The sequence below is a fragment of the Hypomesus nipponensis genome, chromosome 3, assembly GCF_054491055.1.
Source record: "Hypomesus nipponensis isolate SF chromosome 3, ASM5449105v1, whole genome shotgun sequence".
Lineage (NCBI taxonomy): Eukaryota > Metazoa > Chordata > Actinopteri > Osmeriformes > Osmeridae > Hypomesus > Hypomesus nipponensis.
The window spans coordinates 3,754,813-3,772,033 of NC_140363.1; the positions used below are offsets into that span (position 1 = coordinate 3,754,813).

Sequence of the window (17,221 nt, forward strand, 5' to 3'; positions counted from 1 at the left end):
GCCCAAATAGCTCAGTTGAGAGAGGGTTAGACTGAGGGTCTCAAGGTCCCTGGTTTGCTCCTGGGTTTCGGTAAGCCCCAGGTAAATACCGTTGACTCAAGGAAGTGTCATTTTCAAAACGGTGATGCCAAAACACTGCCTGGTCGGAGAGCGACACTGGACGTACCGCACAAACCTGTCTTATTGAACTAGCCGAGCCACTGAACCACAAACGAGCCGAAAGGCATTGGAGAATGCGGGCATCGATCCCGCTACTTCTCGCATGCTAAGCGAGCGCTCTACCATTTGAGCTAATTCCCCCTTGCTCTGGAGCTGACGTTGGAGTCTTGGAAGACTCGTAGCTCCCGTCCGTTTAATTGCTTTCTTGACATCCCCTTGAATTTAGAATGATGAAAAAACGACTTACAGCGTGGGCCAACTAAGGCCGGTCGTTCCACGCCGAACGGAGGTGGCGCCTAGGACACCGCGTTTCCGCGGCTGGGGGAGAGTGTCTCCGGCCCGTTAGCTCAGTTGGTCAGAGCGTGGTGCTAATAACGCCAAGGTCGTGGGTTCGATCCCCATACGGGCCAAACACCCCTTCTTTGGAGATCTTTTCCATTGCTTTATCTAGTCTGTGGCGAGGCTTTGAAATGCTACTGACTGGCTTTGGAACGCCTGCCCAAATAGCTCAGTTGGGAGAGGGTGAGGCTAAAGGTCCCTGGTTTGCTCCTGGGTTTCGGTAAGCCCCAGGTAAATACCGTTGACTCAAGGAAGTGTCATTTTCAAAACGGTGATGCCAAAACACTGCCTGGTCGGAGAGCGACACTGGACGTACCGCACAAACCTGTCTTATTGAACTAGCCGAGCTACTGAACCACAAACGAGCCGAAAGGCATTGGAGAATGCGGGCATCGATCCCGCTACTTCTCGCATGCTAAGCGAGCGCTCTACCATTTGAGCTAATTCCCCCTTGCTCTGGAGCTGACGTTGAAGTCTTGGAAGACTCGTAGCTCCCGTCCGTGTAATTGCTTTCTTGACCTCCCCTTGAACTTAGAATGACGAAAAAACGACTTACAGCGTGGGCCAACTACAACCGGTCATTCCACGCCGAACGGAGGTGGCGCCTAGGACACCACGTTTCCGCGGCTGGGGGAGAGTGTCTCCGGCCCGTTAGCTCAGTTGGTCAGAGCGTGGTGCTAATAACGCCAAGGTCGTGGGTTCGATCCCCATACGGGCCAAACACCCCTTCTTTGGAGATCTTTTCCATTGCTTTATCTAGTCTGTGGCGAGGCTTTGAAATGCTACTGACTGGCTTTGGAACGCCTGCCCAAATAGCTCAGTTGGGAGTGGGTTAGGCTGAGGGTCTGAAGGTCCCTGGTTTGCTCCTGGGTTTCGGTCAGCCCCAGGTAAATACCGTTGACTCAAGGAAGTGTCATTTTCAAAACGGTGATGCCAAAACACTGCCTGGTCGGAGAGCGACACTGGACGTACCGCACAAACCTGTCTTATTGAACTAGCCGAGCTACTGAACCACAAACGAGCCGGAAGGCATTGGAGAATGCGGGCATCGATCCCGCTACTTTTCGCATGCTAAGCGAGCGCTCTACCATTTGAGCTAATTCCCCCTTGCTCTGGAGCTGACGTTGGAGTCTTGGAAGACTCGTAGCTCCCGTCCGTTTAATTGCTTTCTTGATATCCCCTTGAATTTAGAATGATGAAAAAACGACTTACAGCGTGGGCCAACTACGGCCGGTCGTTCCACGCCGAACGGAGGTGGCGCCTAGGACACAGCGTTTCCGCGGCTGGGGGAGAGTGTCTCCGGCCCGTTAGCTCAGTTGGTCAGAGCGTGGTGCTAATAACGCCAAGGTCGTGGGTTCGATCCCCATACGGGCCAAACACCCCTTCTTTGGAGATCTTTTCCATTGCTTTATCTAGTCTGTGGCGAGGCTTATTGAACTAGCCGAGCTACTGAACCACAAACGAGCCGAAAGGCATTGGAGAATGCGGGCATCGATCCCGCTACTTCTCGCATGCTAAGCGAGCGCTCTACCATTTGAGCTAATTCCCCCTTGCTCTGGAGCTGACGTTGAAGTCTTGGAAGACTCGTAGCTCCCGTCCAATTGTTTTCTTGACATCCCCTTGATTTTAGAGTGCCGAAAAAACGACTTACAGCGTGGGCCAACTACGACCGGTCGTTCCACGCCGAACGGAGGTGGCGCCTAGGACACCGCGTTTCCGCTGCTGGAGAGAGTGTCTCCGGCCCGTTAGCTCAGTTGGTCAGAGCGTGGTGCTAATAACGCCAAGGTCGTGGGTTCGATCCCCATACGGGCCAAACACCCCTTCTTTGGAGATCTTTTCCATTGCTTTATCTAGTCTGTGGCGAGGCTTTGAAATGCTACTGACTGGCTTTGGAACGCCTGCCCAAATAGCTCAGTTGGGAGAGGGTTAGGCTGAGGGTCTCAAGGTCCCTGGTTTGCTCCTGGGTTTCGGTAAGCCCTAGGTAAATACCGTTGACTCAAGGAAGTGTCACTTTCAAAACGGTGATGCCAAAACACTGCCTGGTCGGAGAGCGACACTGGACGTACCGCACCAACCTGGCTTATTGAACTAGCCGAGCCACTGAACCACAAACGAGCCGAAAGGCATTGGAGAATGCGGGCATCGATCCCGCTACTTCTCGCATGCTAAGCGAGCGCTCTACCCTTTGAGCTAATTCCCCCTTGCTCTGGAGCGGACGTTGGAGTCTTGGAAGACTCGTAGCTCCCGTCTAATTGCTTTCTTGACATCCCCTTGAATTTAGAGTGACAAAAAAACAACTTACAGCGTGGGCCAACTACGACCGGTCGTTCCACGCCGAACGGAGGTGGCGCCTAGGACACCGCGTTTCCGCGGCTGGAGTGAGTGTCTCCGGCCCGTTAGCTCAGTTGGTCAGAGCGTGGTGCTAATAACGCCAAGGTCGTGGGTTCGATCCCCATACAGGCCAACCACCCCTTTTTTGTCACGCCAAAACTCTGCAGACCACTGACTGGTCAGAGATGATTGCGACACTGAACATACAGCACAAACCTGTCTTATTGAACTAGCCGAGCTACTGAACAAACAAACCACCAGCGCAGCGCCAAGGGCCGGTAGGCTTTGGCTGTCCTCCTTTTGTTGACGGAGCTGGGGCAGCGCTTCAGGAATAAAGTGAATGAACTGTGCGGGCCCCACAGTGTCGTACTCTGCCTTTAGTGTCCTGTTACACTTCAGCTCTATCAACTCCATCTGCATATGTGTAGAAGCAGTATCCACGTTGACTGCAAATGGGTTGTGAGACAGCTCAAAATATTTTTTTTTGCTTCTAAGTCACCAAAGCGCTGTGCCAACTCAGTGTGCTTAGTTTAATAGCAAAGTGGGCATTTGGGAACACCGTGGAGCTAAGTTGGTTCAACATTACTTTTTTTTGCATTTGCGTCTCCTATGAGCACTGCTTCACTTGAAATGCCTTCACTGCTTCATACACATCAGTGATCATGCGCTCCCGTCCCTGGAGCTGAAGGTTTAAGACGTTTAGATGCAGAGCTGCCAACTTTTCAGTTTTTCCGGAGTTTCTCTCATTTTCTGATCCATCTCCCGCCGCCCTCCCGTTTTGTAATTTCTTCCGGTAATCTCCTGTATTTTACGAGGTACAAATTCATTTTATTAATAATCAAATCAAAATGTGTGTCCAATGTTCTAAAGTTGCCAGATTATATATGAAACGCAATCATGAAAGGCAACACAATCATGAGAGACAACGCAAGCATCAGCCAATCAAATTGCCTTTCATGCAAACATGACAGCACAGGCTCTAGCCAGTGTCAGATCAAGTTTATGGGCACGTCTCAAGAGCGCGAAGCCCAAAAAAAGATGGCGGACCTGTAGAATAGATGGTCATATTTGTACCTAAAAGTTGTTTGTTTGACTTTTTTTGATAAGCATTGAACACCTCACCTTATAAATTTGATTTGCTCTCACGTCCGAACCCACAGCCCGTCCTTTCGCCCCAATGGCCAAGCGGGATCGCGGGCGGTCAAATTAGGAATTGATTTGATGGACTCAATCAAATTTAAATTCCCTCACAGCCTACATTGTTGCAGTCTCCCGGTCGTGTAGATTCACCCTCTACAACATCCGGAAGATCAGGAGATACCTGTCTGAGCACTCCACCCTGCTGCTAGTCCAAGCACTTGTCCTCTCCAAGTTGGACTACTGCAACTCGCTGCTCGCCGGTTTCCCAGCGTGCGCAACCTGCCCTCCTCAGAGGATTCAGAACACAGTGGCCTGTCTGGTCTGCAATCTACCCAGACGCTCCCATGTTATCCCGCTCCTCATCTCCCTCCACTGGCTACCCATCAACGCCCGTATCAGATTCAAGACCCTGGTACTAACCTTCCAAGCAGTGAACGGGACTGCACCCGACTACATCAAGTCTCTCTTGCAGCCTTACACCCCCACCCGCCACCTACGGTATTCTTCAGACAACCGTCTGGTGGTCCCACCACTCAAGACTGCCCAGTCCCAACACAAGTTCTTCTCTTGTCTGGCCCCCCAGTTGTGGAATCAACTCCCCAGCTCCATCAGAGACACTGACTGTCTCTCCACCTTTAAGAAAAGGCTCAAGACACACTTATTCCTGGAGCACAACGGTACTTAGGAATGGTTTGCTGATTCCAATGTTAGTTTCCTCAAGGATCACAATGACTTTTGCTAGAGACTTGTTGCTCCTGTTGGTCAGTGGTAACTGATTGAAATTGTTGTACTCGCTGTGATTTTTTTTTTTTTACTGTTGCTTGTTTTTCTACAGGTACACTTGCACTTATAGCGATTCATGTTGTCTAATTGTAACTTGTTTAACTACATGCTCTTATGGTTCTTCCCTTTGGCACTTATTTTGGTTGTTCACAATATGCGCTTAATTTTTGGCCACCCTGCAATATTTTTGGGGCTATCTTGTTGTTGTTATTATCAGTGACCTATGCACTTTGTAAAGCTCTCTCTTGGAAGTCGCTTTGGATAAAAGCGTCTGCTAAATGAATAAATGTAAAATGTTAATGTAGCACTGGACGCCTGATAGGCCCTTGAGAATAGATGACATAATTCGTTGGAAGCAGCTCGGTCCCGATACCAGTCCAAACGGCACACTCTTAAAGCGGAACAGGCCATCATGGGTGATGAATGTAGTTAAGTTGCGACCGTCCTTGTGGAGTGGAACCTGGTGATAAGCGCTCTGGAGAGCCACTGTAGAAAACAGTGTTGCCCCCTGTCAGGTCCGCAAACATTTCCTCCATGTGAGGCAATGGGAACCCATTGATCACAACTGCTTTGTTGGGCTCTCTCAGATCCACACAGAGCTGTAGTCCTTTTCCCCCTTTTTTGTTGTAGAGGGTGAATCTACACGACCGGGAGACTGCAGCAATGTGGGCCGTGAGGGAGAGCTCGTCATCCATGGTAACCCTAAGGTTCCTGGCAGAGGATGAAGGGGTCAACGTTGCAGGTCCTAGCGCTCTGGTTGAACACCACAGTACCACTGTTAACATTTGTGTTATAGTGTTAATGAAAGGAAATTCTAAGAACCATGAATTGTTAAATGCAAATTCAAAAATAAAAATCAATGCACCCAGTCATTGTCAAAACTAATGTTTATGTACAACAATATAAAAGATGCATAACTAGAGAGAATGTGAAGGTTTCCACTGAAAACCTTTTATGTGTCACCAGAGTGACAGCCTCACAGTGGAAGGGGCATCAGCACCATGGATTGGGAGTGACAGCCTCACAGCTGAAGGGGCATCAGCACCATGGATTGTTGGCCAAGGTTTAGTCTAACGTGTTGACCCTACTTGGTATGCGTTACATGGGTAGCTACTGGATAGTCTGAAAGTAGTTTCAGGCAGTGGCAGATCTAAGGGGTGGCAAGGGGTGGCAGCTGCCACCCCAATAAAAAATACTGCCACTTATTTTTATGCATTTAGCAGACACTTTTATCCAAAGCGACTTCCAAGAGAGAGCTTTACAAAAGTGCATAGATCTCTGATTATAACAACGAGATAGCCCCAAACATTGCAAGTTGCCAAAACATGAAGCATACATTGTGAAAAAACAGTCCCAAAAGGAAGAACCACAAGAGCATGTAGTGAAACAAGTTACAATTTAACAACATGAACCTCAATCTTCCCATGGAAAAATATTATTTGTACATTACAGAACATTTCAATAAATAATATTAATGTTACTGTTTAATTTAAACTACAATGTTCTAGCCTAATCATTTTCCATAGGGAGTACTGTACCCCCCTACTTTGGGGTTTGATTCGGCTCCAGGAGGCCACCCAACAACTTCCTTCTGCCACCCCATCGCCACCCCGAATGAAAATCTCTAGATCCGCCCCTGGTTTCAGGTCAGTGCTGATTAAATCTAAGGGTCTGGACCACGTGTCATTGTTATTTGGTTAGCCGGAATTAGTTGTAAAAAAAATAGGAGTAATTGATAAAGAGCTATTGTCATTTAAAAAAACGATGTGTCACTTTGTTGACGGTCCCTAACTGCTTTTAGCGGACGCTAGGAAAATGAATGGGGAATATCTGTCGAATTATCCAACCTAAAACTAACTTTATCTCGGTTAAACACCTTAACCGTTTGTCATGCCTTTGTAATACACTCAAATAACTTGTGTTTTAGAGGTTTAAACGTTCTAAAATGTTGTTATAACCAATACGGTGTGAACCTGAAATCAGTCGGACGGAACTTTGAGTGAAATCTGTCAAGTCAGGCAACTATTTTTAGACAGGCTACATTCTAATAATTTGTAGTGCTATTTGGATTCTCTAATTGGAGCCGACATCTCCCTCGCTCTACCTTAGTTGTAGGCTGGTTTTCTACCAGCAACCTTTAAATGTAGTCTGAGTTTCGGCAGTGATGGAGAATACTATGAAGGATTTTAACTGACAGAGCTGAATTGGGCGAAACCACCAGACCACAGCGAATGAATAGGCTTATTGTGACGCCGCTTTGCTGTCGCTGACCAGGAGAGTACTTCATTGTGGCTGAGGACATAACAGCTCAGCTGATCAAATAAAGAGAACGTAGGAATTATGTAGCGGTGCTTTTTTTGTGGCTTAGTCAGTTGTGCTTAGTTGGTAGACTAGAGTCCAAGATAGAAAATCATTATTGCTCTCTTCACAGTGACGCGCTGGATCGGTTCTTTGGGCAATAGATTTTCGCTGGCTGGGATTTTCCTGTTTATGGTTGCACGGTGTTATCAACCCGCAGTGCAAAAGCCTCGTCTCTGCTGAGAATGCTGCAGAACCAAAAGTCAAAAGGCGCCGATGGCGTACCTGGTTCCTTGGTATCTGAAGCTGCGCCAGTGCAGAGGGATGAGACCCAGGCGTCAAAGTATGGAGTGGTAGACAATCACATAGGAGACAGCGATATCATAAAGTCTCCGAGTGACCCAAAACAATACAGGTAAGACAATCCATCAGTTGTTTGAGGTCTTATATTGAGGTTTATTTATTTTTAACCATATATTTTTTCTCTCTCAAAGTTTTCCTGTGTACATCAACAAATAGCCTCCGTCAATAACTTGAAGGTATACCTGAAGCCAGAATTTTTTTTTCAAAAATGTTCCTGCAAATTTACTCTGAATATTACCCACCTCCCCCAGCCTCATAATTGTTTTTGCCTACAATGGCCCCAATACGCCGTCATAATTAACCAATACATTAACCAATAGGTTTTTTACATAGTTTTAGTCTCGGGAAAATGGAGAATAGAGCCATGGATTTAGGTTTGTTTACTGTTCATGTCACTATGATCATTTTATTGGGTTAAATTAGATTGATACATATTTTATGTAGCATTGGGCTAAACGTTTGATATCACTACCAGGGTTTTTCCTGGCTCAAAAATAATCTTAGGTGGTGGGCCGTAACAGCACAACTCCTCACACCAGGGTCGGACTGGCCATCGGGAGACTGGGGATATTTCCCGAACGGCCGGTGTTGTATCACCCGATGCATGACTCTCTGGATTGGCACCCCCTCGCGGGAGCGCGCGCGATTCAAAGAGTGAAAGATTTCGTCTTGATATTGCATCCAAAAGAAGGGGAGACAGAAGTCTCACATTATACCGTCTTTGTTGTTGAATTCAAGAGAAGGATGTCTGTTATCTGTGTAAATATCAGATGCTATTTTCAACACAAAATCCTTAAAATTCGTCATTCAAACGGTAGGCCTATACGCGAACCAACATTCTTGCTCCACGACATCGCATTCTGAGGAAATATACCCCAATATGATCATGATTATTGCTACACAAAATGTATTTTGTGTTGCAGGTTCAAAGTATTTCACATGGCATAGCTCTTCATACTAATGTATAGTTTCAAAGGCATGCAATTTTAATGCAGTTAGCCTGTGCGTAGGCTGGGTTACTCAGACAGGTCGAAAACAACAGCCTTCTGATGCAGAATCAGCTGTCCTGAAAAGGGACCAAAGGTTCACATGCCTAGCCTACAAAAGACAAGTACTAAAAACAATGTATCAACCATGTATCAACATCAAAAGAACCATCGAATCCTTTTTTAAGATAGGAAATATTATTCTTATTGTTTAAGTCAATGAAATAAATGAAAAAATAAAACATAATAATCCCTCATCTTACATGGACTATTCTGTTTTCAGACCTGTCCACCCTATACATACACATGTATTGGTATTCAATTTATGCTATTAAATGTACATAATGCTGGCGTAGAAGGATAGAAACGTATGTGGGGGGAGAGCATTTCATGGCAGATTTTCCATGGGATGTAAGTGCAATGCACCCCCTGTTAACCCTGACTAGGACAGTGTGACATGCTTGAAACTTACTGTGCTTACTCATACTAGTGCCCTCAGTGTACAGTAAGAATCATTTGATGCTGGGATATACAGAACAGACAATAGAGGGGGGGTGCATCTCACGACAGGCTTGTTTCATTCCTTCTTGTCACAAAATCCACCCCCCGCTAACCCTGACTAGGAAAGTGTCACATGCCTGAAACTTACTGTGCTTACTCATACTAGTGCCCTCAGTGTACAGTAAGAATCATTTGATGCTGGGATATACAGAACTGCCTTGACATAAAGAAATACTTTGTAAAGATGTACCTCAATAAACATTAGTAACAAAGAAAATAACACAAAAGGAGTCACGTATTTATCATACACTAGATTGTATTGGTTATGCATACAACTACAACAGGACAGTGGTTGTCCTGTCAGCTCATTTGTACTGTTTCCCAAAATCAAAATACCTACCAGCAGGTAATATGGGACTGCAACTGCATTGCAAATAATAAAAGGTTTATATTATTTAATTGTATTCAATATCTTTAATTGTATAGTGTCTGTTATTCACAGAGTGTGTGCAGTGCACAATATGGGGCTAGTATGAGTAACCACAGCAAGTTTCAGGCATGTAACACTTTCCTAGTCAGGGTTAGCAGGGGGTGCATTAAGCCTGTCGTGAGATGCACCCCCCCTCTATTGTCTGTTCTGTATATCCCAGCATCAATTGATTCTTACTGTACACTGAGGGCACTAGTATGAGTAAGCACAGTAAGTTTCAGGCATGTGACACTTTCCTAGTCAGGGTTAGCGGGGGGTGCATTTTGTGACAAGAAGGAATGAAACAAGCCTGTCGTGAGATGCACCCCCCCCTCTATTGTCTGTTCTGTATATCCCAGCATCAAATGATTCTTACTGTACACTGAGGGCACTAGTATGAGTAAGCACAGTAAGTTTCAGGCATGTGACACTTTCCTAGTCAGGGTTAGCGGGGGGTGCATTTTGTGACAAGAAGGAATGAAACAAGCCTGTCGTGAGATGCACCCCCCCCTCTATTGTCTGTTCTGTATATCCCAGCATCAAATGATTCTTACTGTACACTGAGGGCACTAGTATGAGTAAGCACAGTAAGTTTCAAGCATGTCACACTGTCCTAGTCAGGGTTAACAGGGGGTGCATTGCACTTACATCCCATGGAAAACCTGCCATGAAATGCTCTCCCCCCACATACGTTTCTATCCTTCTACGCCAGCATTATGTACATTTAATAGCATAAATTGAATACCAATACATGTGTATGTATAGGGTGGACAGGTCTGAAAACAGAATAGTCCATGGAAGATGAGGGATTATTATGTTTTATTTTTTCATTTATTTCATTGACTTAAACAATAAGAATAATATTTCCTATCTTAAAAAAGGATTCGATGGTTCTTTTGATGTTGATACATGGTTGATACATTGTTTTTAGTACTTGTCTTTTGTAGGCTAGGCATGTGAACCTTTGGTCCCTTTTCAGGACAGCTGATTCTGCATCAGAAGGCTGTTGTTTTCGACCTGTCTGAGTAACCCAGCCTACGCACAGGCTAACTGCATTAAAATCGCATGCCTTTGAACCTATACATTAGTATGAAGAGCTATGCCATGTGAAATACTTTGAACCTGCAACACAAAATACATTTTGTGTAGCAATAATCATGATCATATTGGGGTATATTTCCTCAGAATGCGATGTCGTGGAGCAAGAATGTTGGTTCGCGTATACCGTTTGAATGACGAATTTTAAGGATTTTGTGTTGAAAATAGCATCTGATATTTACACAGATAACAGACATCCTTCTCTTGAATTCAACAACAAAGACGGTATAATGTGAGACTTCTGTCTCCCCTTCTTTTGGATGCAATATCAAGACGAAATCTTTCACTCTTTGAATCGCGCGCTCTCCCGCGAGGGGGTGCCAATCCAGAGAGTCATGCATCGGGTGATACAACACCTGTTAAACAAACGGCCGCTTCGGCCACGACACTATTCAAGAAAAAAAATCCAAATAGTTTACGCTCACTTTGAGGACGGCCTTAATACCATATCAACTGTTTAACTGGAGCGATCCAAAATCCAAAGGGTGGGAATTTCCCCCGTGTAAACTTTAACGGTGTACTTGTCCGTCCATTTTACAGATCACGATTGGTCAAAAATCTATCGGTTTCTCGGTACAGCCAATTCGTTGGAGCTATTTTAGCTAACATCGGTGTTTCTTTAGCAAAGAAATGGAAAGGAAAAGGAAAGGAGAAAAACAACGGGCACAGCAAGCAAATACTGCACAATGTAGAAGTATAGCATACATGTTTAAGCCGTCAAAAGACGGAGAGTTTGCAGCCCGAAGATGCAGCTGTACCAGAGGCGCCAGGTGCAAGTAGCTGTAAGATGCTGTAATTTCGACATTTAGAAAATTCAAATATAATTCCAAACCATATTATTTTCATATTTCTAATAACATTATACATTTGTTATTACTGTTAACCAATATATAGGCTATACATTTTAAATGAAGTAAAATAAATGGCCAAGAGAAAAAGGCAATCATCTAAATATGCACAACATGTTTTTTGGCTTTAAATAATAAATGTGCTATGTGGCTCAAATGCAATTGTCCTGATTTTTTTGTTCTGTGTATTAAAGCAGGCACAGGTGACACAGGGAAAGAGATGGAAGCTGCTGTGGTGACAGGGTCCAGTGGAGAGACTATGAAAGGTGCAGCACTAAAACTGTACAAAAGAGTCAGTCTGTTAACAGGGTTAATATATGGAAATTAGTTTGTTGAATTGATAGTCATTATTGAATATAGTTAACTGATTATTGTTCTTTTGCAACATCAAATAGCAGATGCGGAAACAGAGACAAGTATGGAAAAAGTAAGTGAGGGAAGGGGGGGGGGGTCTGTGTTTCAAAGTGAAGAGATCAAGTATTACAGAAGGCAAAGGTGCAACTAACAGATACAATAACAGTATGGGTGAGTTCCCCACTAGTCAAGTGTGTAGCAGTTTAGCAGAAAAAAGGGTATTTGATGTAGTCCTCTACCAATACAGCACTATTCCCCTAGATTGGAACATTAAATCTGTTCTAGGGAATACCCTGTCCCCCATCATTTCCTACCAGCAACAGAATTAACAAACAAGTTCTGGTTTACTTTATGTGTACATTCCAGTTGAATGATAACCTTGCCAGACATAAAGATGCTTTATTTTTATTTAAAGTTATATGATACATATACAGACAAAAACCCACTCTTAAAGTTTGCTTTATTTGTAATTAAGTTCTAAATTAAACATACAAGCAAACACACAAACTTTCAGCAGCTATAAAACTGACTAAACAGAAAGGTTAAATCTAGCTTTGAATCTCAAAACGGTATCAGCCTCCTTTATTGATACAGGGAGCTTGTTCCCCCCATCAGTTTTTTTGGTGCGAGGATACCAGAAAAGTAAGGCGGTGCTAATTGTGGAGAGATTTGTATATTTTGTGTTGGATTTGGAGCCAGTGTAGGGAGGCGAGAGTAGATGTTATATAGTTTTATTTTCTGGTTCCGGTCAGTAGTCTTGCTGTGGCATTTTGCACCACTTGTAAGTAGGGGTGGGGGGAAAATCAATTCACATTCGAATCGCGATTCAGTCTTCTTGCAATTCACATCTATTCACAAATTTCTAAAATAGATTTGAAAAAATTAATAAAATATGTTTTTTGTTGTTGTATTTTTTCTATTTTTAATAGAATCCTGACACTCAATAATCTATACGTATCGAATTGTGAGGTACCAAAAGATTTCCCTCCCTTCTTGTACGTTTTTGATTGAGGTATCAGAATTTAGTTTAATCGCCAAGTAAGTGGTCACATTTGGAAACATTCTTGAAAACCTGATCAACACACCTGAGGATAGCACATATTTATATATATAAAAAATGTCAAATAGCTATTTTTATTCATGATACCTTGTGTGACAGGGTGGCCAGTGGCATAACAGGACTGACAGTGTTGTGACAGGGCAATACTTTTTTGTTGCTACATTTAAATGTGTGTTTTCACTCTTTAAGCAAGTTGGAACGAATATTCCTGTCTAAATTTTATTCTGATTTTATTCCAAGTAGTTTTCAACTAAACAACCAATGACATAATTAGAAAACAGTCAGGTGGCTGAGCGGGTAGAGCATCGGGCTAGTAATCTGAAGGATGCCAGTTCGATTCCCGGCCGGTGCACATGACGTTGTGTCCTTGGGCAAGGCACTTCACCCTACTTGCGTCGGGGAGAATGTCCCTGTACTTACTGTAAATCGCTCTGGATAAGAGTATCTGCTAAATGTAAACAAGTGATGTTGTCCAAACACATCTTTAATTCACAAACATGTTAACAATAATACAGGGGAATACTAATTGTATTTTCTTTTAAGTTCATTAGTACGTTCAACATATTGCAAACAAATCACTATTTTATTGTCCATAAGAAAATCCATGTTTTCTCTGTGTCCACTTAACATTAAGGTGGCCATATGAAAAATCTAACAAAAATAACCATGAAATAACAATGAAGGAAAGAATCCTGCTTGAGGTATATATGGAACACATAGCCACAAGTTTTTTTTGTCATCCCCGAATTTTACAAACTTTGCCCAAATGTCTTTTGGGACCCCAAGGTGGCGGCTGCTGACGGGGTGAGGATGGGGGATAAAAGCAATCACATTTTCAAATGTATACCATATCAGATCATCTACGAAGGGCCAGAAGAATTTGTTTTCACCTGCTCTGTGCAAACATTTGACTTGAGCCTCCAGCTCATCAGTGGCTTTTATTATGGCTGGGTAGAGGTTTCCATCATATTTCACAACGCACCACTGGTCGATGGCGTCTGGGCCCCATTGAATTTCTTCCATTGTAGGTGTGTTTGGTGTATTGAAGCTGAATTTGTTTGTGTTGTAGCATGTGCACTCAAGGATCTTGTTAACACTGCACATGCAGCTCACGTCTTGATAAACCATCTGTCTAGGCAGGGTCGGATCCAAAGGGGGGGGAGGTGGTCTTCGCCCACCCCCAGATTTCTGCCACGCCCCCAGATTTCTGCCAAGCTCCTTCTGACTTCAGCCCAAATGGTTAGATGTTGAAGCTATGAAAAAGTCTGTTAGTGCTTTCAGTAATATGCTTTGGACGTGGAGCTCCGCATCCACGTTTACCGATAAAAGTGAAATCAACCTTGAATCTCTTGCCACTCACTTGTTCTCAAAGTTATTGTATATCGGTCTTTTGTGGAGGGCTTTTGACGAATAGTAAAGTGTAGCTTTGGTGTTTAATGTTAGACCCTGGAATTTCATATTTTATGTTTCAGTTGTAATCTTTATTTGAAGATACACGGGTTAAAGACGTTAACAGTAGTCCTTTATCTTCATTAGCCATTGATTGTTCTTTACGTGCGTGTTTGTAGGCCTACCTATAAAAAAAACTTTTAACATGAATCGATTTCTGATCCCCAAACGATCTACTACTGCCCCTGCGACAAGGGATATTATACTCCAGAGCAGGCAGAGCGTGCTGGTCCTAGTGGAAGCATTTCCCTGTCTCTGTGTACCAATGTTGCTGTGGGTAAGGCGAGCATGGTTTGAATGACAGCAATCCAATGCAGCCTGTTCTGCAAACGTACCCCATGCACATTTTCAGCCAAGGTCCTAAGCATCGCTCTCAAACTTGGTTCGAGTTCTCAGTCAAGCTACATGCATGTTTCTGCTTCCCCTGTCGATGATTTGGAGCCATGAAGGACAAAGACATCACCTTCATAGACAAAGACAAATTGGAAAACGGAGGCGGTTTATTTTACATAAAGCTCAAAAAACTTTGCGCTCAAATGAATGGCCAAAAATGTTGTGTTCGCACTGTGGAGGACCCTATCCAGCATCACATCAAACCCAGGATATGTCATGGGTTTGGGTTAAGCCCCAAATGTGTATAACGTCTGGCGCCTGATTATCTCGAATAGTTAAGCAGACTAAAAAATATTAATATAATGGTCATATAAAAAATGATACAACCCCTTTCGATAATCATGATGCCCCCCAAGAAATGTTCACTGCCCCCACAGTCAAAGCAGGCTGCATCCGGCCCTGTGTCCAGGAGAGGTAGTGATTACATGATGTATCTTCATTGTTCCTGGCACTGGGGACAGATTGTCTGGCATTTCTTTTGCAGCCTTGTCAATGCATTCTTCGCTGACATAGAACAGCTTCAGAGTACTGTCTCTCTCCATCAAGGCCTCAAACAGATCAGTTGTGGATCATATATCGCGACCAAGGCTAACCAGACAATCAGCTGTTCTCTTTAAAGCACACCAACTCCATCTGGCGCTCCCTTGCCATGACTTGCCTCAAAAAAGTTCCATGACCCTGCATGGAACCCTATCTTGTGTGGTTAGGAGGTAGAAGTTACTTTCCTGGCGATACTGCGAACAGGGTCCATCGCTAAGAAAATGAACCACTTTGATGGCAGGAAAGAGGTTCTTCATGAACGTTAACACTGGCTTGAGAGGTTCCCAAATAGCTGGAGGCCCCTTCATTCGGGATGAGGCGATGGTGCTGAAGCCCAATGGGTGAGCATCTGCGCCAGCATACAAAATTCCTGTGTGTAATATGGCTTGTTCATTTGATGCACCATAATATGCTGATTGGATGTTAGAAGAATACTTACAGGTGTAATTCTCCGAAAAATCCACATGCACAATGCTCTCATTTTTGCTCAGGTTTTTCTTTAGTTCTCGGCAATATCTAAATTGTTGTTTAATGTTGAATGTATGGCGTTTAAACTTAACAAGCATTTCTTTAAAGAGATAGATCAGGTCATCTAGCCTGACGTCAATCTTCTTTTTGACTGTCTTCTTGTAGGTTGTCTCAGTGTTGTCCTTTGTTTGTCCTTTTGTGTCCTCCATGACCCATTGCATGTATTCCACTTGCATGCTGGCTTCAAACTCTCTGACTATTGGGAACATGTGCGCAGATGGCACTGGGGACGGGGGGGACATGTCCCCCCCAGATTCCTAGTGACCCCGATCCGTCCCCACCACTCTCCCTACGTAAGGCGACAAGCATCAGTTATAACTGCACAGCTGATTAGGCGATGTTAGCGTGTGTAACGTTGGCCACACTAAAGTACTACAACACTTGAAAAGAAAGTGTATTATGCTTATTTTTAAGTATTAAAGTAGTGCTTTTAGGCTTGGCGTCTTCCTGGTTGTCATGGAGATGATGTTAGTAGGCCCGTTCTTTTGGCTGCTTAAAATTGTAGCCTAATGTTTGGCTCGATCCTTTTCATTCAGTGCTTGAATTACGTGGTAGCCAAAGGGAGCCAAGCTCCCATAGAGTGAGGACTGGCTCCCATGAAAGCAACAAAGTGAAAAATCTGAGGGGGTCTCTCATATCTAAGGTGTCTGCCGTATGTTGCATTGTAATTTTGATCTGAAACAACGCTCTTACCCATCCCTGTGCGCCGCGGTCTCTTACCATTAAAGACGTTAAATTAAATTATAGGCTACTACGGGACGTACTAGATGCAGATTTAGAATCAGAAAATATGGCACTAGCAACAGCTAGTTCTAGCCAGGGGGGTGTTCCATCAACGTCGCTAACGCAAGTCGCGCTAACACGAATAAGTCTCACTTGGGCAAACGTCAACTTAGACTTAAGCCTGAAGCCGTTCCACTAACGTTCCGTTCCACTAACAGGCAACGCTAATTCAAGCTAGACCTCAATAAGCTTAGACTCTGCAGCCCAGATCAGGCGATCGTCGAAAATAGGAGTTATGTCGCAAAGCAAAGCGTAAAGCAGCAGAAAGGTGTTGTTTCAGCAGCGTAAATTGATTTTTTGAGTTTTTTTTTGTTGTCCCCAAAAAGGGCAATTTTGCCGCAATTAACATGGCAAAGGAGATCAACTTGTCAAACCATTACGACCGTTAAAATGCGTATATTGTAGACCTACCAAATATACTTAACATATATAGCCTATATATATGCATTTAGGCCTACTGATAATTAGCGTAATTTGATGAGCTGTCTGAAACCGTTCTGACAGGCTAGCCTATATGGCCGATATTCTCAACAGGAGATTGAGAATAATAGCCCAAAAAAGAACGTGGGAGCAATTGAAAATTGTAGGATAATATTCAAAACACTGAAGAAAGCCATGGTTAATTGCACTTGATGTGAGCTAATAATGTTTTTGTCTTCACATCTTGAATAAATTATTTCAACATAACTTTGCCACACGCATTTATTAGGCTAACTGATGCTAAGATAATGCTGAGCTTTAAGATAAAAGGGAAAGATAACCATGACCAAAATAGGGATTCACTGACTTTTTAGATCAG

The 17,221-nt window shown here is 43.8% G+C and overlaps 5 non-coding genes and 1 pseudogene across 5 annotated transcripts; 5 read left to right on the forward strand and 1 right to left on the reverse strand.

Annotated features, from left to right (window-relative positions):
* Positions 1-495: 495 nt before the first annotated feature.
* Positions 496-569, forward strand: trnai-aau (transfer RNA isoleucine (anticodon AAU)). The gene has a single exon. It is a non-coding gene; the product is annotated as a tRNA-Ile (tRNA).
* Positions 570-1,143: 574 nt separating this feature from the next.
* trnai-aau (transfer RNA isoleucine (anticodon AAU)) lies at positions 1,144-1,217 on the forward strand. Its single transcript has one exon. It is a non-coding gene; the product is annotated as a tRNA-Ile (tRNA).
* Positions 1,218-1,799: 582 nt separating this feature from the next.
* trnai-aau (transfer RNA isoleucine (anticodon AAU)) lies at positions 1,800-1,873 on the forward strand. Its single transcript has one exon. It is a non-coding gene; the product is annotated as a tRNA-Ile (tRNA).
* Positions 1,874-2,237: 364 nt separating this feature from the next.
* trnai-aau (transfer RNA isoleucine (anticodon AAU)) lies at positions 2,238-2,311 on the forward strand. Its single transcript has one exon. It is a non-coding gene; the product is annotated as a tRNA-Ile (tRNA).
* A 577-nt stretch (positions 2,312-2,888) lies between these two features.
* Positions 2,889-2,962, forward strand: trnai-aau (transfer RNA isoleucine (anticodon AAU)). Its single transcript has one exon. It is a non-coding gene; the product is annotated as a tRNA-Ile (tRNA).
* A 4,351-nt stretch (positions 2,963-7,313) lies between these two features.
* LOC146299385 (uncharacterized) lies at positions 7,314-15,815 on the reverse strand (annotated as a pseudogene).
* Positions 15,816-17,221: the final 1,406 nt, after the last annotated feature.